Genomic DNA, 21,807 nt, shown 5'->3' with positions numbered 1-21,807 from the left:
CCATAACATGTAAACTCACTGAACGTGAAATACTCTACACAGCATAAAAGCATTTTTTTAAACCTTCAAAGAATTTAAAACTAGCTAGAACATACACCTGTGAAGTTCCATCATGTGTCCTCATACTATTTTGGTTGTCCACTTTAATATTTCTTCACTATTCTATGCCTGCTTCTTTTGTTGTTGTTTCTGCTTTTTTTTTTTTTTTTTTTTTTTTTTTTTAATTTAGACAAGATTTCACACTTCACCTCAGACTGCTTTTAAACTTTTGGTAATCTTTCTGCCTCAGCCTCCTGATTACTGGGATTATAGGTATATGCCACAATGCCTGGCTACTTCAATTTTTTTTAAAAAAAAATGCATTTGAAAATTTAAATCAACATACAGCATCTGTGTATATTTATAGGTTTCAATGTGGTAATTTGGTAAATATATGTAACATGTTATGATAAAGGTGGCTGATGTTTACCTTCTCAAACACAGGCTCTAAAAACTACTATCCTATTTTCTGCTTCTATTGAAGTTTAATTTTTAGCTTCCATATATAAATGAAAATATGCTGTTTCATATTTGTAATTTTATACTGATTTCTAGTTTTATCTATGTTGCTGAAAATGTTAAAATTCTTTTTTTTATGACTAAATAGTATTTGAATGTGCATTTCTACCACATCACCACTTTATGTCTAGTGGTAAACGAGGACATTCCATATCTGATTATTGGTAAGAGTGTTATACAACACATAGGAAATGTAGAGTTTCTTTGACATTCTGATTTTAAACCCTCTAGAGATGTACTCAGGAGTAGATTTGGGACGTGATATAGCAGCACCAGATTGAATGTTTTTGTTTTTTTGTTAGGTGTAGCACTTCATAATGTCTATAATTTACACCCATATCAGGCTCCGTAGCTTAGTTACACATCTTATAATTTGCATTCTGATAGTGTGTAAGAACACTCCTTCACATTCTGATTTATAATGTCTGATTTTGAAATATATGTTCTATTTGGGGTAAGATGACAGTTCAATATGGTTTTGCTTTCCACTTTTCTGATAAACAGTGAAATTGAACATTTGTGAGTGTGTGTGTGCGTGCTCTTGTTTGTTCTTTCTATATCTTTTCTTAGAGAAATGTCTACTTGCTTAATTTTTACTGCTGTGTTCTTTCAACTTAGATTTTTTTTTTTTACATAGGAGGGAGCAGGTTAAAATTTTATTTTATTTTTTATTTGGTTTTTCTTTTTCTTAATTATTATTATTATTAAAAATTTCCACCTCCTCCCCTCCTCCCATTTCCCTCTCCTATCCCCCTATCCCCCCACTTCCCCTCCCCCTCCCTCTACAGTCCAAAGAGCAGGGTTCCCTGCCCTATGTGAAGTCCAAGGTCCTCCCCTCTCTATCCAGGTCTAGGAAGGTGAGCATCCAAACAGGTTAGGCTCCCACAAAGCCAGTACATGCTGTAGGATCAAAACCCAGTGCCATTGTCTTTGGCTTCTCAGTCAACACTCATTGTCTGCCAGGTTCAGAGAGTCCAGTTTGATCACATGCTCCATCATCCAGCTGGCCTTGGTGAGCTCCCATTAGATCAGCACCAACGTCTCAGTGGGTGGGTGCACCCCTTGTGGTCCTGACCTCCTTGCTCATGTTCTCCCTCCTTCTGTTCCTCATTAGGACCTTGGGAGCTCAGTCCAGTGCTCTAGTGTGGGTCTCTGTCTCTATCTCCATCTATCGCCACATGATGTTTCTATGGTGATATGCAAGATATTCATCAGATAGAATAGGGCCATTTCAGGCTCCCTCTCATCAGCTGCCCAAGGAACTAGCTAGGGACATCTCCTTGGACACCTGGGAACCCCTCTAGAGTCAAGTCTTTTTCCAGCAGGTTAAAATTTTAAATAACTGACTTTACTAAGGTTTTATTTTGCTTGGACCATGATTTAAAGCTAAACGGAAAGTTGGCTATCTCAAAGAATTTTGCCCAATTTATTAAAATTGTCTCTTAATTGGGAATATAGCTTGAAGTATAATGGCAAAAATATGGTATCCATTAGTATATATTTATAAATTGGTTGGTAATCTTGTCTTTTCATGGTCATGCAAATGTTCTTTTTAAAACTTTTCCAGTGCTGTAATTTTCTTAATACATTTGAAGACTTCAGGTAAAATGTTTAAAAAAACACTAAGTTAAACAAAAGGTTATTGATAACTTGCAGTCTGATTGAAATTTTTATAGACTTAATTGTCTATAATAGTTCATAGCAAGTAATTCTGGATATTGCCAATTGGAAATTAATTTATTTAAACTCAAAGATCATAGTTTATCAGTGTTTAGTAGGCATTCCATACTTATATCTGGATAGTACTGTATGTTATTTTGAATTCTCCAATGTATATATCAGAACTGCTTGTAAGACCATTTCCCTATGAACAAATTCTACTGTAACATTAGTATTTCCAGACAGTTGGCATTATTATCAACAGCTTCAGAAACAGAATCAGAAGCAAGGAAATGGACCCTTGACATAAAGAGGAACTACTTTGTGAAAAGGGGATTGCCATTCACAAGTGATTTTGCTTTCACGCAGGCTTTCTGTGAGGAAGGCTTTGACAAGCTAATTAGATTGTCTTTTCTCTTTCCTCATAGTTTCTTCAGACGCGATTCAGATTAGCTGTGGCAAGCCAGCAGCAAGCCAGCCCTTAAAGTCTTGTGGCATTTGGACTAAGTCATCTGTCTTAGTTAGGGTTTATTGCTGTGAAGAGACACCATGACCACAGCAACTCTTTTAAAGGAAAACATTTAGTAAGGGATGGTTTACATTTCAGAGGTTTAGTCCATTTTCATCATGGTGGGAAACATAGCAGCATGCAGGCAAACATGGTTCTGGATAGGGAACTGAGAGTTCTACATTGGGATCCTGAGGCAGCAGGAAATGAAATTGTGAGTCCTGGTCTGGCTTGAGTTTCTGAGACCTCAAAGCCTGCCCCCAACGACACACTTCCTCCACAAAGCCACACTTATTCCAGCAAGACCACACTTCCTAATCGTGAGTGTTATTTCCTTTGAGCCTATGGTCCCATTCTCTCTCAAACCACACATCCTATTTGCTTTGACATTGATATGGAGATAGATTACCTTGAAACTTGAACAATGCCCATAACATGCACAAGTTGTTGGCTCTTCCAAGGCAGTCTGGAACTTGAGTCCCAGAAAATTAGGAAAAAATTGTCTAATAAATATTGAAACTAGTCACTAAAACCCTGTCATGAAAATTTTCATGGTAATATCAGAAACTTGCTTATAGTACTTTGGTGAGGGAGAATTGTCTGTATTTTGTCAATTATGTTATAAATAAACACTGATTGGCCAGGCAGGAAGTATAGACGGGTCAACCAGACAGGAAGTAGAGGCAGGGTGATGAGAACAGGAGTATTCTGGGAAGAAGGAAGCTCTTTCCCCATTCCTGCACAGATCACAGAAGAAGCAAGATGTGACCTGCCCCACTGAGGAAGGTACCGAGCTATGTGGCTAATGTAGATAAAAATAATGGGTTAATATAAGCTACAAGACCTATTAAGAAGCCTGAAATAATGGGCCAATCAGTTTATAATTTTATGGAGACCTCTGTGTGATTTTCTCTGGAACTAAATGACTGGGGGACTGGGCAGGACTAAAACCCCAACAAGCCTGGCTCTCATATTATAGTACATGAGTTCTATTTTACTTTTAATTATAATGATGCTTAGTAAGAAAAGTGGCCTGTTATCTGAGACTTTGAGGAAAAAAAAAACAAACGAAAAAAAGCACCCAGAATTTAACTAGCTACATAGCTATGGTTTCAGTCCATTGAAATTAATGAAAAGTTTTCAAATTTACTATGTTGGTTACAAAATTGGTTTTCTCTGCTGTTATTGACTCACAAATAAAGACATGTATGAAAGATTGGTAGGGTGGCATTTGATAGATATTGTCTTAATAAAATTTTGAAAGTCCCCCTTTTCACGGGGGTGGGTCACGGCATTAGTCAGGTGTTTTTTCTTCCTGAGGCAGAGGTGGGGTAGCCTTGCCCAAAGTATTTCTAACTGAAGGGAAAGCCAGGGAGGCTTACTTCCTGCAAAAGTTCCCTGCATAGTTATGATGAATGCCTTGTACTACAGGTTTCCTGCGGGTGAAAAGCAGCCTGGGATTGACTTATAGAAAGCCGATTTAAAAAACACCATGCTGTGGTTTCCACTCTTAAATTTGATTAGCTCTAGGTTAGATGCTATCTATCTCCCAGCAGAACTAAAAGCTATCCATTTCTAGACTGAGGATTCTATCAGAATAAAAAAAAAAATCCTGCAAATGCTGAGAAATCAAAATGCCACAGATATATCCACCAGTACTCAGTGCAAAGTGACACTGACCACCATTATTTAAAATTTTTTCATCTTAATTTCTTCATTTAGAAAACATAAATTAGAATACTGTAAATTGAGTTAGAATTGTGCCAGTCACCCAACATACTCAACAAATAATGTAATTATTAACTTGTAAGCAAATGCTTTGCAAATATTTGTTTAGAAAATGTGATTTTAAACTTAGACATGAACTGTAGTGAGCACTTGTACTTGTATGACTTATAATCACTTTGTTTATCAGCTCCTAGAAAATGGTCTCTATTCTCTTTTATATATATATATATATATATATATATATATATATATATATATATATTTCCATTCAAAAATTTCCACTTTCTCCCCTCCTCCCATACCCTTCCTGCTCCCCCACTGACCCTCCTCCTTCCCCCTCCAGTTCTAAGAGATGGCAGGGTACCCTTCCCTGTGGGATGTCCAAGGCCTTCCCCACTCCATCCAGGCCTAGGAAGGTGTGCATCCAACTAGACTAGGGTTCCAAAAAGCCAGTACATGCAGTAGAAACAGGTCCCAGTGCCATTATCAATGGCTTCTCAGTCAGCCCCCATTGTCAGCCACATTCAGAGAGTCCGATTTGATCACATGCTCGTTCAGTCCCAGTCCAGCTGGATTTGGTCCAACCCCTCGCGGTCCTGACTTCCTTGCTCATCTTCTCCCTTCTTCTGCTCTTCAACTGGACCTTGGGAACTCAGTCCAGTGCTCCATTGTGGGTCTCTGTCTCTATCTCCATCCATCGCCGGATGAAGGGTCTATAGTAATATTCGAGATATTCATCACTGTGGCTATGAGACAAGGCCAGTTCAGGCACCCTCTCCTCTGCTGTCTAAGGACCTAGCTAGGGACATCCCCAAGACACCTGGGATCGATAGCCTATGCTGGAGAGGATGTGGAGTGAGGGGAACACTCATCCATTGTTGGTGGGAATGCAAACTTGTACAACCACTTTGGAAATCAGTGTAGTGGTTTCTCAGGAAATTGGGAGTCAACCTACCTCAAGATTCAGCAATACCACTCTTGGGAATATATCCAAGAGATGCCCAATCATACTACAAAAGCATTATTTAGTTCAACTATGCTCATAGCAGCATTATTTGTAATAGCCAGAACCTGGAAACACCCTAGATGCCCCTCAATGGAAGAATGGATAAAGAAAGTGTGGAACATATACACATTAGAGTACTACTCAGTGGTAAAAAAACAATGACATCTTGAATTTTGCATGCAAGTGGATGGAAATATAAAACACTACCCTGAGTGAGATAACCCAGACACAAAAAGATGAATATATGTACTCACTCATTAGTGGACTCTAGCCCTAAACAAAGGACATTGAGCCTATAGTTCACAAGCCTAGAGAAACCAAATAATAAAGTGAACCCCCAAAAAACCCCATATATAGATCTTCCTGGGAATTGGAAGCAGACAAGGTCATCAGGCAAAAGTTGGGAGCATGGGGGTTGGGGTGGTGTGGGGGAAGGGAAGAGCTGGAGAGAGAAGGGAGAAGGGAAGGATTGGGGAGAGCTTGTAGGAGTGGGAGGGTTGAGATGGAGGAAGGGCAGATACAGGAGCAGGGAAGAAGATATCTTCATTAAGGAAACCATTTTAGAGTTGGCAAGGTATTTGGCTCTATTCTCTTTTCAAGCCAGGGTGATTACATTAGATTGCGAGAGACAAGAAATACTTCTTTGGGAGAAATGCAAAACAATTGTTATTTATTTCCAAAACTATCAGTCTGCCTGACTGGCATTCACACATTAAAAACAGCCATGAGATGACTTGTTCACTTTTCAGCTAATTTAAGAACTATAAAAACTTAATGACTGCATGCTGTTAAAACTCCATTTAGAAATTAGCAATTGATTATGTGGCACTTTGAAATTCTTAGAGTCTCTTCATTAGTAATGAGTGTAATTTAAGGACATTTGTACAGCTAAACCTATGCTATTGAAGAGAGATATTCTGGAGCTGGGGAGATTATTTCACAGTGAATCTTATGGTAAGCACTGGCTGGATCCATAATCTCTAGAATCCTTCTCCAGGATCATAGAAGTTCATGTAAGCTGGAGTTAATGACTTCATGGTACTTCCCTGGGGAGTTTTTGTTAGAAATAAGGAAGCTGTAAACACAGCTGTGAAATGGGAAGGAAGTTAGCAATCTAGAGAAGTTTTGAATACTGGATTAAATTCCAAACTACTCATTTTGTCTCTCTCTCTCTCTCCAATGTCCATGTGTAGACACATAGTATATACATACCAAGTTCATATACTGTTCATATATATATATATATATATCTTACATATATATAATATTTTATTTGTATAAATGACTTTACTATAGCATGATATGTATGTATGCATATACTAATATAATTCAATATAATTAGTGCATCTTTCTTTGATCTTATTGGGGATTATAGTGGATACTCTAATGTCCTTGGGGAAGAAGGGTAGATTTCATTCTGGCAGTCAGAGAGGTAGACTGTGTGGGATTTATACAGTTAACACCGGCATTTTGTTCCATTTGGTGAGCTTAACTCCAGGCAAGTCTTGTCGGTACTGAGTAAACACTCAAGAGAGTCCAGACACTGATATCTGTAGCTCTGTTTTCTGCATGGCCCTTTCCTTTCTGGAAATCTACCATGCCTCTTCCAGCTAAGTCCACATTCCCGCAGGGTCTGGTGTTAACAATTATTCTGCTAGGCTGTATAGCCTCTAGCATTGTTTCTTGCTGCCTAAGTGATTTCTTTTCTTTTTCACTCTTTTTCTTTTTGCTAAAAATTCAACTGTCTGAGAAACAAACACAGTTATTTCCTCAAAGAAGTAGCTTATATTTCATATTTTTTTTATTATTTTGGGTTTCATGGTCTAAGTTAATGAGGTTGTTATTATATATATATAGTTTATATAAATTAGAAATTCATAGCACTTTTAGAAGATAAAAATCAATAACTTCTACTTGACTCTGATAATACTTTCCTTTTATAAAAGAGTTATTTTTTTCTTTGCTTCTTTTTTTAATTGTTTTAATTGAGCTATGTATTTTTTCCCTTTCCTAACTTTCTCTCCCCTCCCCTTCAACCCTCTCCCATGTTCCCAATTTACTCTGGACATCTTGTCTTTATCTACTTTTCATGTAGATTAGATCCATGCATGTCCCGCTTAGGGAGTGCCCTCATTGTTATCTAGGTTCTCTGGAATTGTGAATTGTAGAGGTTAGTTTTTCTTTGCTTTATGTCTAAAAGCCACTTATGAGTGAGTACATGTGATATTTTTCTTTCTGGGTCTTGGTTGCCTCACTCAATATGATGTTTTCTAGATCTATCCATTTGCTTGCAAATTTCAAGATGTCATTATTTCTTTTCTGCTGTGTAGTACTCCATTATGTACACTACATTTTCCGTATCCATTCTTCAGTCGTGAGGCATTTAGGTTGTTTCTAGGTTCTGGCTATGACAAATAGTGCTGCTATGAACATAATTGAGCATATGTCTTTGTGGTACGATTGAGTATCCTTTGGGTATAAACCCAAAAGTGGTATCGCTGGCTCTTGAGGTAGATTGTTTCCTAATTTTCTAAGAAATCACCATGCTCATATCCAAAGCAGCTGTACCAGTCTGCACTACTACCAGCAATGCAGGAGTGTTCCCTTTACCCCACATCCTCTCCAGCATAAACTGTCATCATTGTTTTTGATCTTGACCATTCTTATAGGTGTGAGATGGAATCTCAGAGTAGTTTTAATTTGCATTTTTCTGATGGCTAATGGTGTTGAACACTTGCTTAAGTGTCTGTCAGCCATTTTAAATTTCTCTGTTGAGAGTTCTCTGTTTAGGTCACTACTCCATTTTTTATTGGATTATTTGTTCTTTTGATGATAAATTTCTTGAGTTCTTCGTATATTTTAGAGATCAGTGGTTTGGGTAACAACGTAATTGTAGTCTCATAAAAAGAGTTTGGCAATGTTCCTTCTGTTTCTTTTGTGTGGAATACTTTGAGAAGTATTGGTATTAATTCTTCTTTTAAAAATCATGTATAAGCCGGGCAGTGATGGTGCACGCCTTTAATCCCAGCACTTGGGAGGCAGAGGCAGGCAGATCTCTGTGAGTTAGAGGCCAGCCTGGTCTACAAGAGCTAGTTCCAGGACAGAAACCAAAAAGCTACAGAGAAACCCTCTCTCGAAAAATCCCCCCCCCAAAAAAAAAATTATGTGTAAATCTGCACTGAAACCACCTGTCCCTGGGCTTTTTTTTTCCAGTGGAAGACTTTTGATGACAACAGTTATAGGTCTATTTAATTTGCTTATATGATCTTGATTTTATTTTGGTAAGTAAAGTGTTATTTATCCAGAAAGTTGTCAATTTCCTTTAAGTTTTCCAATTTTGTGGAGTACAGATTTTTGAAATATGACTTAATGATTCTTTATATTTCCTCCATGTTTGTTGTTATGTCCCACTTTTCATTTCTGATTTTGTTAATTTGGATATTCTCACTCAGTCTTTTGTTTAGTTTGGATAAAGGGTTGTCTATTTTGTTGATTTTCTCAAAGAACCAACTCTTTATCTCATCGACTCTTTTTATTGTTTTCTTTGTGTCTATTTTATTGATTTTAGCTCTCAATTTGATTATTTTCTGCTTTCTAGTCCTCCTTGGTGGATTTGGTTTTTTTTTTTTTTTTTTTGTTCTACTGCTTTCAAATGTTCTGTTAACTCACAAGTGTGGAATTTTTCCACCTTCTTTATGTAGGCATTTAGTGCTATAAACTTTCTTCTTACACTTCTTTCATTGTATTCCATAAATTTAGGTATGTTGTGTGGTCATTTTCATTGAATTTTATGAAGTCTTTAATTTCTTCCTTTATCTCTTCCTTGACCCGTTGATGCTTTATGAGAGCACTGTTTAATTTCCATGTGTTTGTGGGTTTTCTGGAGTTAGTGTTGCTATTGAATTCTAATTTTAAGCCATGACCGTGACCTATAAAATTCAGGGAGTTATTCCATTTTTTTTTATCTGTTGAGATTTGCTTTGTTATCTAGTATGTGGTCAATTTTTGAGAAGGTTCCATGAGGTGCTGAGGAGCAAGTATATTTTTATGTTTGGATGGATTGTTCTATAGATGTCTGTTAAGTCCACTTGAGTCATAACATTTGTTAGTTCCCATATTTATTTGTTAATTTTCTGTCTGACAGATCTGTCCAGTGGTGAGAGTGGGGTTTTGAAGTCTTCCACTATTAGTGTGTGGGGTTTAATGTGTGATTTAAGCTTTAGTAGTGTTTCTTTTACATATGAGAATGTCCTTCCATTTGGTGCACATATGTTCAGTCTTAAGATTTCCATTTAATAAATTTTCCTCTGCCTAATATGAAATCACCTTCTTTATCTCTTTTGATTGATTTTTTGAAGTCTATTTTATTAGGTATTAGAATAGCTACACCAGCTTGATTCTTAGGTCCATTTGATTAAAATTTTTTTCCAACCCTTTACTCTGAGGCCGTGTCTATCGCTGAAGTTGAGATGTGTTTCTTGTATGCAGCAGCAAGATGGATTTTGTTTTCATATACAATTTGTTATCTGTGTTTTATTATAGGTGAGTTCATTAATTTAAAGTGTTTTAGTGAGCAGTGATTGCTAGTTCCTGTTATTTTAGTTTTAATTGTTGGTGATGTTATTGTGTGTGTTTCCCCTTCTTTAGGATTTGCTGCTGTGTGATCATCTATTGTTTGTATTTTTGTGGATGTAGCTAATTTCCTTGAGTTGGAGTTTTCCTTCTAGTACTTTGTGTTGTGTTGCGCTTGTGGATAGGTACTGGTTAAATCTGGCTCTGTCATGGAATTTCTTGTTTTGTATGTCTATGGTGATTGAAATTTTTGCTGGGTATAGTAGTCTGAGCTGGCATCTCTGGCCTCTTAATGTCTTCATAATGCTTGACCAGGCCCTTTTGTCATTCATTGTTTCCGTTAAGAAGTCAGGTGTAATTCTGATAGGTCTACCTTTATATGTTACTTGACCTTTTTTCTTTGCAGCTCCTATTCTTTCTTTATTCTGTATGTTTAGTGTTTTGATTATTATATGGTGAGGAAAGTTTTTTTAGACCCAGTCGATTTGGTGTTCTGTAAGCTTCTTGTACCTTTATATGCACAGTTTTCTTTAGGTTGGGAAAGTTTTCTTCTATAATTTTGTTGAATATATTTTCTTTGCTTTTGAGTTGGACTTCTCCTTTTTCTATCCCTATTATTCTTAGGTTTGGTCTTTTCATGGTGTCCCATATTTCCTGAATATTTTGTGTTAAGCTTTTGTTAGATTTAATGTTTTCTTTGATTGATGGGCCTAATTTCTCTGTTGTATCTCCTGCCCTTGAGATTCTCTCTTCCTTCTTTTTTTATTCTGCTGTTTATGCTTGCATTCTCTGGTTCTTGATTATTTTCTCATAATTTTCATTTCTATAAATCCCTTTGTTTGTATTTCCTTTATTGTTTCTATTTAGGTTTTCAAGTCTTGAATTGTTTATTTCATCTGTTTGATTGCTTTTTCTTGGTTTTCTTTAAGGGATTTGTTGATTTCTCCCAATTTTTTGTTTTCTTTTCTTCCATTTCTTTCAGGGAATTTTTAAATTCCTCTTTAAAAGCCTCAAACATTCTTCTAAAGTTATTTTTTAGATCATTTTCTTCTGCTTCATCTGTATTTGGGTGTTCAAGTCTTGCTGATGTAGGGCCACTAATTTTTGTTGGTGTCGCGTTGCTCCTTGTGGTGTTGAGTGTGTTCTTACCTCGACTACCCATCTTTTCCTCTGATGTACCTGGGGCTGTGTCTCTGTTGGTCAGTCTTCCAGGTTCCAGTGGGTCCAAGGTTCAGACGATTTTCCTCGTGGTGCTGTCAGGGCCATGGTTCCAGTCACCACGGAGATCACTCTGTGTTTACAGAGGTTGCTCAGTGCTCCAGGGGTTGCTTTGCAATCCCATGGTCCTTTGGGCCTGCTCCTATGAAGATTGCTTGTTTGGGGCTGTTCTTGCTGAGATCATTGCCTTGGGCATGCTTTGGCAGAGATCGCTGGCTCAGGTCTGCTCCCTCAGAGATTCTTGATTCTTATGGTATCCTTCCTACAGAGGTCTCTGGCTTGGAAGTGCACCCTCAGAGGTGACTCCCTTGTCCTTGCTCTTGCTCTTATGGAGATCATTTGCTCAGGCCTGCTCTGAAGGAGGTAGCTGGCTCAGTCCTGTTCTCACAAATGTCCCTGGCTTGGCCCTGATCTGGCAGAGGTCTCTGGTGTGGTCCTGCTCATTTGGGGAGGTCCCTGACTTGCGCTGGGTCCTGCCAAAGTCTCTGACTTGGGTGGAGTTCCTGATTTGTGCCTGGTCCCACAGATGTCTGAATTAACTTTTTCTTTTTTTTTTCTTTTTTTTTTAATATTTATTTATTTATTATGTATACAATATTCTGTCTGTGTGTCTGCAGCCAGAAGAGGGCATCAGATCTCATTTCAGATGGTTGTGAGCCACCATGTGGTTGCTGGGAATTGAACTCAGGACCTTTGGAAGAGCAGGCAGTGCTCTTAACCTCTGAGCCATCTCTCCAGCCCCCTGAATTAACTTTTTCTAATGACACTTTTAAATAAGAAAAAGAATGAACTTAATGTTGATCCCAACAATTCATTGTTACAACAGTTTTTCCAAGTTATGTTAAAGAATCATTATAGACATTCTGGAAGTTTAGCTCAAGGCATCTTCTAGGCACCACAGAGATCATTTGTATTTATTTTTGTACTTCAGCACTACTGAGTTTCTTCAAAGGACAAAACAAAACTTGATTGATATTTCATTTCGCTCTTTGTCTCTAGGGCTTTCAGTTAGATGCTTTTACCTTTGTTACCTGAGTCCTTCTCTTTTGTACTTATAGAGACACAGAGAATTTATCTTCCCTTATTTCCCTCTTCAATCTGTCTCTACTACCAAGGGGGAGCATCTTCTTGTCAGAAAGAAGGATATAACTTAGTGAGTATCAGCATTGTTAGCTGAAGCTCATTCTTTTAACATGTCTTGACTTGTGAAGAGTTTTAGTTTTCTTGGTTCTGTAGCAATCAACTACTCAATAATTTCCCTGAAGAATATAAAACATTATGTTCAGTTATAATATTTACTGCATAAGTAGGACACTCTTGACCCTCAGAATTTGTTGTAGAAGAACAATTTCTTACCAACCTTATTGTGTTGTATGTTGAAGATGAAATGCATAGAATTATTAAACAGCATGGAGTGTGTTTATATCCAATGACTGGTACTCAGCATGAGACCAACAAGACTTGAAAAACACTACTTCCGCACAGGAACATCTACTTCTAGATTTAGTATTGATTCCTAGGAAAAATTTATACATTCATATATTTGAGGGTTCTGCGATGTTCAAGTTTATATTTATTCTGTAGAAAAACAAAGGAGCAGCATAAAAAGATGGTTTTCTAGAGAATTAAAAGACATTAAGATTCTAGAAATTATGATCAAAGAAGTAAAGTATAGGCAAAAAGAAGTACAATTGCTTGAACTTAAAAGACACCCAAAAGCAAGCAGGAAGGGAGAAAATTAAAAGTGAAAGGAGAGGGTTCCAGGGATGCTGTGATTGAAGGTTGCTGGCATCAGGAATTTGGAAGTATGCTGACCCAGAAGCAGAACCTGGGGCTAGATTGGCTTAGAGAAAGTCTTCATTTGGCTTTCTCTGGATGGCTCAGAGTCCATAGAATAAACAAAGTATTCATATGATTTTTCAGAAGCCTTGAGTATCTTACATATCAAATTGATCCATCTATTGGCATAGAGGTTGTAGGTTTTCTTCCAAGGAAATTACAAATTTCTATGGAATGGAGAACAACTCATCTATTAAAGGAGAAAGACAATTTCCATCTATTATTTAAATGATATTGAAAAAGTTAGTTTCTTCAGAGTCCCACTTTCATAAATAAACATACATCAAAAAAATTCTAGGTGGAATGAGCATAAATTTAAATATTTTGTTCTGTTTATAGAGATGAATATTTGCTTAGCATGTGTTTCTAAAAATTATTAATAACAATATATAAAGCAGAAAACCTCATGTGAATCAAAATTTAATATTTTGATATAGAAAATTCATATAGATTGTTGGAGAGATCCTCCAAAAATATTAAAATAACAAACAAAGTCAAATATGTTGCTGTCTTAGTGAAGTTACAATAGAAACATCCTTTTAAAAAGTTTTAGTTTTATTTCCTATGTATGTTTGTTTGTCTGCAGCTATGTGAGTGTACCACATGTATCCCCAGTAGCCACAGAAGCAAGAAGAGCATGTCACATCCCTGGGGACTGGAGATATACACTGTTCTGAGCAGCCATATTGGTACTGGGAATGGAACCTGCCTCCTGTGTAAGAGCAACAAATGCTCTTAACCCCTAAGTCATCTCGCTAGCCCAGATATAAGCTTTCATATAACAACTAGGATTTCCAGTCAGACTACAGGAGAAAGTGCTATAGGCCCCAACCTTTTTAAAATTATTTTTCTTTTTGAGAGTTTTATTCATATATAAATGAAGATGATCGCACTTCCTGCACCAACTCCTGATGTCTCCCCTTCCAGCTCCCCTCCTAACTTCAGTTTTGTGACCCATAAATCTAGTGTTACACATATGCTCATGAGTATAAGGCCATCTAGGGGAGTGTGGGAAACACATCAGTGTCCATATACTAAATAAAGAATGATTTTCCCTCTCCCAGCAGTTGTCCACTGCTGCTGCTAATAGAACGGAAGGAAGTTTGCAAAAGAATTCCTGAAGTATAAAACTGAAGCATGATTAGTAAAAACTCAGAGATAGAAATTGGGATTTAACCCAAAGATCCAAAAAAACAAAACAACCAGCCACTGTTTCACAGTCTGAAAATGGTGATCCTGTCTCCAGGAATCACAGAATGAAACCGAGAACTCTTTTCTCTCATTTTAAAATCCTTTCTAGGGCTGGGATTAAAAGGCATGCACCACTGGGATTAAAGACATGCACTGCCAAATTTCTATGGCAACTAGTGTGGCTAATGGGATTAAGACATGTTTTACCTCTGTAAATCTGACCATTGAGACTGTTTTACTCTCTGATCTTCAAACAAGCTTTATTTATTAGAATACAAATGAAATGCCACTACATAAGACACTTATATAAAACTTAAGTAAGACTACATATGTTTACACACACCCCTATGTATGTGTGTGTGTGTATATATATATATATATATATATATATATATATTCCACTAACTAGTAAATGATAGTTTGAGGAATTGTCAAATCAAATATATTTTTTCAAGATGTTTATCTTAATAACAAAAAAATACATCAATTTCGGTTGATCTTTTTCTTCTGATCATCCCATATTATCAAATAAGCTTTAATCACTCTCAATTATCCATTCCCATTTTAAATTTATTGAATGTGGTGATGGAAATTAATACAGTTGTAAACTATCTCCTCTCAAAAAAAATATAAGCAGTGAGAAATGATCTGTACCAGGCACCTTTCTTAGTTAAAATATTTTAACATATCGGTAATGAGTATAAGAGACACCTATGTGTAGCTGTCACAATGAACCTGTGTCTTTGAAACATTTAAATCTGGGAAGTGAACACTTACTTCTATTCACAAACATTCACATTTTAAGAATGGTTAAAAATTTACATTCATGAACTCAAACAATTAAAGAAAAGTGGTGGTGTATTTGCTGTCGTTCACTTTGTCCAATGTGAAGATTTCATGCTTAACTATTAATATTTGGAGTTCTCATGTTTCAAGTACTTTTAAGTAGTAAATTGATCTTTTAAATTTTTTTTCAAAAAATGGTTAGTTACATGTAGTAGAATCAAAATCCGGTGTCATTATCATTGACTTCTCAGTCCACCCTCATTGTCAGCCACATCCAGAGAGTCCAGTCTGATCACATGCTCATTCAGTCCCAGTCCAGTTGGCCCTGGTGAGCGCTTATTAGATCAGTCACACCATCTGCATGGGTGGACGCATACTTCGCAGTCCTGACTTCCTTGCTCATGTTCTCCCTCCTTCTGCTCTTTATCTGGACCTTGGGAGCTCAGTTTAGTGCTCCAATGTGGGTCTCTGTCTCTATCTCCATCCATTGCCAGATGAAGGTTCTATGGTAATATGTAAGATATTCATAAGTATGGCTATAGTATAGGGCCAGTTCAGGCGCCCCCTCCTCTGCTGTCCAAGGACCTAGCTGGGGAAATTTCTTTGGACACCAGGGAACCCCTCTAGAGCCAAGTTTTTTGCCAACCCTAAAATGGCTCCCTTAGTTAAGATATCTTCTTCCCTGCTCCCATATCCACCCTTCCTCCATCTCAACCATCCCATTCCCCCAAGCTCTCCCCAATCCTCGCATTCTCCCTTCTCTCTCCCCATCTCCTCTTCCCCCAACCCACCCACACCCCTGTGCTCCCAACTTTTGTCCGTCGATTTTATCTACTTCCAATATCCAGGAGGATAAACATATGTTTCTCTTTGGGTTCACCTTCTTATTTAGCTTCTCTAGGATCATGAACTATAGGCTCAATGTCCTTTGTTTATGGCTAGAATCCACTTATGAATGAGTTCATACCATATTCGATTCTACTGCATGTCCTGGCTTTTTGGGAGCCTAGTCTGTTTGGATGCACATCTTCCTAGACCTGGATTGGGGGGGGGGCTTAGACTTCCACAGGGCAGGGCACCCTGACTTCTCTTAGGACTGGAGAGCAAGGGGGGGTAGTAGGATGGAAACGGGAGGATGGGAGGAGTTCATGTTCTGGCTTTGTGGGAGCCTAGACAGTTTGGATGGTCACCTTTCTAGACCTGGATGGAGGGGGGAGGACCTTGGACTTTCCACAGGGCAGGGAACCCTGACTGCTTTTGGGACTGGAGAGGGAGGAGAAGAGGAGTGGGGGGAGGGGGAGAGGGGCGGGAGGAGGGGGAGGGAAATGGGAGGTGAGGAGGAAGTGGGAAAAATTTTTTTTTCAAAGTTTAGGTTCATGCATTAGCATTTTCTGTTCACTCACGCTGGGTATGCTCCTTTGTCATTTGATATTTGGCACTCAAAGCAACATAAAGGGCATCCAATGGAAAATTTCAGTGATATTTTACATCAGATCAGATGTAAAATTCGATTTCTATCATTGAATAAACTTAGATGAGGTCAATCAGGTGAAAATAGAAACTTAAGATCATCTTCATTTGTAAGATATTAGTACTTGTTGAGGTTAGTTTTGTTACAGAGTATTTTGTCAATTTTTGAGAAGGTTCCATGAGGTTCTGAGAAGAAGGTATACTTTTTCTGTTTGGATGGAATATTCTATAGATGTCTGTTAAGATCATTTGAATTATAACATCTGTTAGTTCTCTTATTTCTCTGTTCATTTTTTGGTCTGACTGACCTGTCCAGTGGTGAGAGGGGAGTGTTGAGGTCTCCCACTATTAGTGTGTGGGGTTTAATGTATGATTTAAGGTTTAGAAGTGTTTCTTTTACATATGAGGGTACCCTTGTATTTGGGGCATAGATGTTCATTATTGAGATTTCCTCTTGATGGATTTCTCCTGTGACTAATATGAAATGACCTTCTTTGTCTCTTTTGATTGATTTTAGCTTAAGTCTGTTTTGTTAGATATTAGGATAGCTACACCTGCTTGTTTCTTGCATCCATTTGATTCAAAACAGCATTGGTTGTCGTAGCCAGAACCTGGAAACAACCTAAATGCCCCTCGACCAAAGAATGGATAAGGAAAATGTGGTACATTTACCCAATGGAGTATACACAGCAGAAAAAAATAACGACATCTTGAATTTTGCAGGAAAATAGTTGGAGCTTGAAAACATAATTTTGAGTTATGTAATCCAGACACAGAAAGACAGTTATCACATGTACTCCCTCATAGGTTGTTTTAAAATATAAAGCAAAGAAAACCAGCCTACAAACCACAATCCCAGAGAATTTAGACAACAATGAGGACACTAAGAGAGACTTACATAGATCTAATCTACATGGGAAGTAGAAAAAGACAAGATCTCCTAAGTAAATTGGGAGCATGGGGACTTTGGGGGAGGTTGAAGCTGGGAGGGGAGAGGCACAGAAGGGAGCAGAGGAAAATGTAGAACTCAATAAAAATCAATAAAAAATATTAGTACCTATGACTTGTTGGACTTTAATATCCATTAATCCATTATTTCCTTGGAAAATTAGTTTTCTCTTCAGTTTTCCTATTTTCATTAAAATAATAAATTTTAGACCATATTAAAATTTCAAAGTTGATTTTTCCTCTTTTTTATTGATTTAATTGAGCTATACATTTTTCTCTGCTCCCCTCCCTTCCTCTCCCTTTGCCTTCCATCCTCTCCATGGTCCCAATGCTCCCATTTTACTCAGAAGATCTTGTCTTTTTCTACTTTTCATGTAGATTAAATTCATGCGTGTCTCTCTTAGGGTCCTCTTTGTTGTCTAGGTTCTCTGTGATTATGAATTGCAGGCTGGTTTTCTTTGCTTTATATCTAAAAGACACTTATAAGTGAGTACATATGATATTTTTCTTTCTGGGTCTGGGTTACCTCACTCAATATGATGTTTTCTAGATCCATCCATTTGCCTGCAAATTTCAAGATGTCATCTTTTTTTCTGCTGTGTAGTACTCCATTGTGTAAATGTATCACATTTTCTTTATCAATTCTTCAGTAGTGGGGCACTAAGGTTGTTTCTAGGTTCTGGCTATGACAAACAATGCTGCTATGAACATAGTTGAGCACATGTCCTTGTGGTATGATTGAGAACCAAAAGTGGTATGACTGGGTCTTGAGCAAGGTTGTTTCCTAGTAGTTACCCTCAGGTTATTTTTTTTGAACACGTGCTCCAAGTTGATGGCCTATGTTGGGAGGCTGTGGCGCTTTCAAGAGGTGATTCTTCACTCAAAGAAAGAAATAGCTTCCTAAGGTCGTTGAAGATTGAGCTTTGCCCAGACTCTTCTCTGTGTCATGTTTCAGCATGGTGTGGATAGCCTCCAACATGGTTCCTGCTCCCCTGAGCTGTGCTGCTCTGCCATTCTCTTCCTGACATGATAGCCTGAACCCATGCATCTCCCAACCCTGGCCTCCTTGGAGTCACTGTTTTTAGAAGTTATGGTCACAGAGATTTAAATATAATACAATTTGTAAGGAGCATATGCTTCTTTGTACAGTTAGAGGCTACCTCATGTGAAGTTAAAGCTTTGTATTAAATTATGACTCATTTGCTTGTTTAGGACATGCTATTGGTAGTTACACATGTTGTAACATACTCAAATTATATTTTAGGAGATTTCTGATTTCTAAAAGTATATAGACAGCAGGCTGGTAGGGTCCAATGTATGGAATTTATTTCTTGCCTTGTGGTAAAGTAGAATTTGTTTATAACTTTAAATACGGTTTGGATGTGAAGTAATAGGAATTTTACAGGCCCATTTTTAGGACAGATCAAAGTTTGAAAACTCCATTTTTTTTTTCGTGGAGGTAGGCAAAGAGGTGTCAATGGCAAGTTTGATTAGTAATCTAGCTTTACATAGGAAATAACAAAAAATATGAAAGCTAGCATTCAGGGGCATTTCAATTGGATTAGCATAGAAGATTGGGAGAACTGGTTCTTATTCACTTGGTGATGGAGAACTATTTTAATAATACTGATGGATACTGGGATTAAGCATTAGCCAGAACGCTATCAGTCAATGCTCAATGAACTCTGTGTTTTGATCCTATTGTTCTCAGTATATAAATAAGGAAACTGAGTTTCTGGGTGATACAATAACTGGTCCCATGCTGAACAACGTCTAACTGGGAGTTCCCAGATAGACTCCTCTGGATCAACTCTGTTCACCAAATCTACCTTAAGTTGTGAACTGTGCTCACACTTTTATTTGCTTGAAACAGCAAACTGGTATTTTGCTCAAGCTACATATATGTCCACTGTTCTAGGAAAATTAAAACTCACAACAAAAATCAGAAGAGATTCAGTGAAGAGGTGATGTGGTGAGAAGAGATAGGAGCTAGAGTGGAGGACATGGCTGGGTGAGGCTTTCACCTGGGCAAATGGCAGAGAATGGAATTTATGCTCGGCAGTTTGTTTCACTAGAAAATGAAGGATTCAGAATGCAGAAGAAAGGGTGAAGCTGTAGATCAAGATGATTTGAAGTCCTCCCTCATAACAGAGCCCAGTGTATTAATTTGAGCCTGTAGGGCCACAGGTTCATCATCATAATCAACCTCAAAGAAGTCAGAACCATTAAAATGTGTTTGTAAAGATAGCATTAAGAGTTTTCCACTGGGCAAATTTTAAGGAAGCATAGAAAACTGAGGTTTAATGATTCCAGTGCCTCAGTAACAATTTTCACATCTTCCCTTCCAATACTTTCCAAATCCTAGATACTACATAGGTTAAGAAAAGCTTTCAAGACACAGTGATTCTTGTTATTGCTTAGACAGGAGGTAAGTATTTTAACATGAGAAAAATTCATGAATATATTCCTGTAGGCTTAGTACACTCTGAATACTCAGTAAATCTAATATAGATTTACTATATTAAATAGATTCATAATTAGTAAAAGTAAGTTTACAATTTATATTTAAGTACAAGCAACATTATATAGATATAAATTCTCCAAGTATGTATTAAAATTGAAATAATTCATAATGCAAGTTGAGACAATGTGCTAAGGAGTAGAAATGTAATAATCTTATGTAGACTAAATTGTCCTTTATTTTGCTTCAGAAATAATATTGCTATTAAAGGGAAAATATAGGTGTCTTTCCCATACCTTAACATTCCGACATGTGTGTGTGTTTGTTATTTATATGCATGTCTCTGTGTTTATGTATATGTGTATGTGTATCTCTCTCTCTCTCTCTCTCTCTCTCTCTCTGTGTGTGTGTGTGTGTGTGTGTACATATCTTAGTAAGTAAGGGGCTTTCTTGGATGTTATAAGATGCTGGGACATCCTATCTACCAGGAGGTAGCACTAATGTACTTTTTCTTTAGTCCAGATAGCAAATCAATAAGCCAAAGGTTACCTTAGCAATGCATTATGCAAACTGGGTGAAGTAAGCATTTTGTTTCATTCCACTTCATACACTTTATTTATGTTGTGTGTTAAGATTATTAGTTGCTGCAGCACATCTATATTAAAAGCTCAATTTGTTTTACTTCAGGGGTATAATATATGCAGTGATGAAAGGACCTGTTTCATTCTGCAATTTGTTTTAAAAAGTGGTGTAGCCTTCAAAAGAAGAAAAGGAAAAATATTTATGAATAAAAAGTCCAGAGGTTGCTTGGGTCTTAAATCATAATGAGCTACAAGGATACCAGTGGTGATACAATTCAACTGAATTTAAGAATGGTATGAATTCTACTGCATTAATTTCATACAACATTATTTTCTTGTAGTATTCACAGTTATGTTTTTTACATTTGAATACATTTTGACTTTGTACATCTAGTATCAAATCTTGTTTAAGAACTTAATGTTTACCACAATTCTCATTAAATAATAAAAAATCTTTTATCTGAGCATTGGAAATTGAATATCCATTTTCTAATTATAATGAAAATGAAAGCTTATTTATGATTAAGATAAAAACAGATGTAAGTGGGGTAAATGTGCACAGTTGGTTGTTATGCTACTTGCTGGTAATGCAAAGATGAAAGAATTTAGAATTCCTGCCCAGAAGTAGTTCACAGGAAGTAATGGAAATTCCTATTCTTTCATTTCCTTCACAGTGCTGTGTGCAGTGAGCATTTTACATTTTTATGAATTCTGCATTTGAGCAGCATGCTTTAGTATGAGTTTGTAGTTTCCTTATGATCTTTGGCAGGGAACATAGTTTCATATGCTTACATTCTGTGCATACCATCTTAAAATAGTTTTGCATATTAAAAATGGTTCGGTATTGGGTCACTAATTTCTGTGCTTTTCCCTAGGGAAGACTACTTCCCCTGACCTCAGCATTCCTTACTTGTTTGTAGCTCCTTATCTAGGGTTGAGGCCTCCTGAATCTTCTCCTTTCATATTAGTGTGCTTGCTGGTGTTATTCTCATTCAGGTCATGTTTAGGCGGTCGTGTTGACCATGTTTAGGAGGTCATGTTGGAGAGACTTTGAGTGTAGACTCTCTGACACTTCTAGGAGACACAAACTTAATACCAAATAGAAAACCATGAAAACATACATGAAAGAAAGTAAAATTGTGTGGACTAAGGAGGTTGTATTTATATATTTAAGAACATAAAATATATATAAAATTTAAGAAAAAAACACCATGAATTTGAAAGAGAACACAGGAGTAGAAGTTCCATAGGAGAGGGTGAAGGCAGAAAAGGAAAGAGGATA

The sequence above is a fragment of the Chionomys nivalis genome, chromosome 1 (assembly GCF_950005125.1).
Source record: "Chionomys nivalis chromosome 1, mChiNiv1.1, whole genome shotgun sequence".
Classification (NCBI taxonomy): domain Eukaryota; kingdom Metazoa; phylum Chordata; class Mammalia; order Rodentia; family Cricetidae; genus Chionomys; species Chionomys nivalis.
This window is presented reverse-complemented; position numbering follows the sequence as displayed.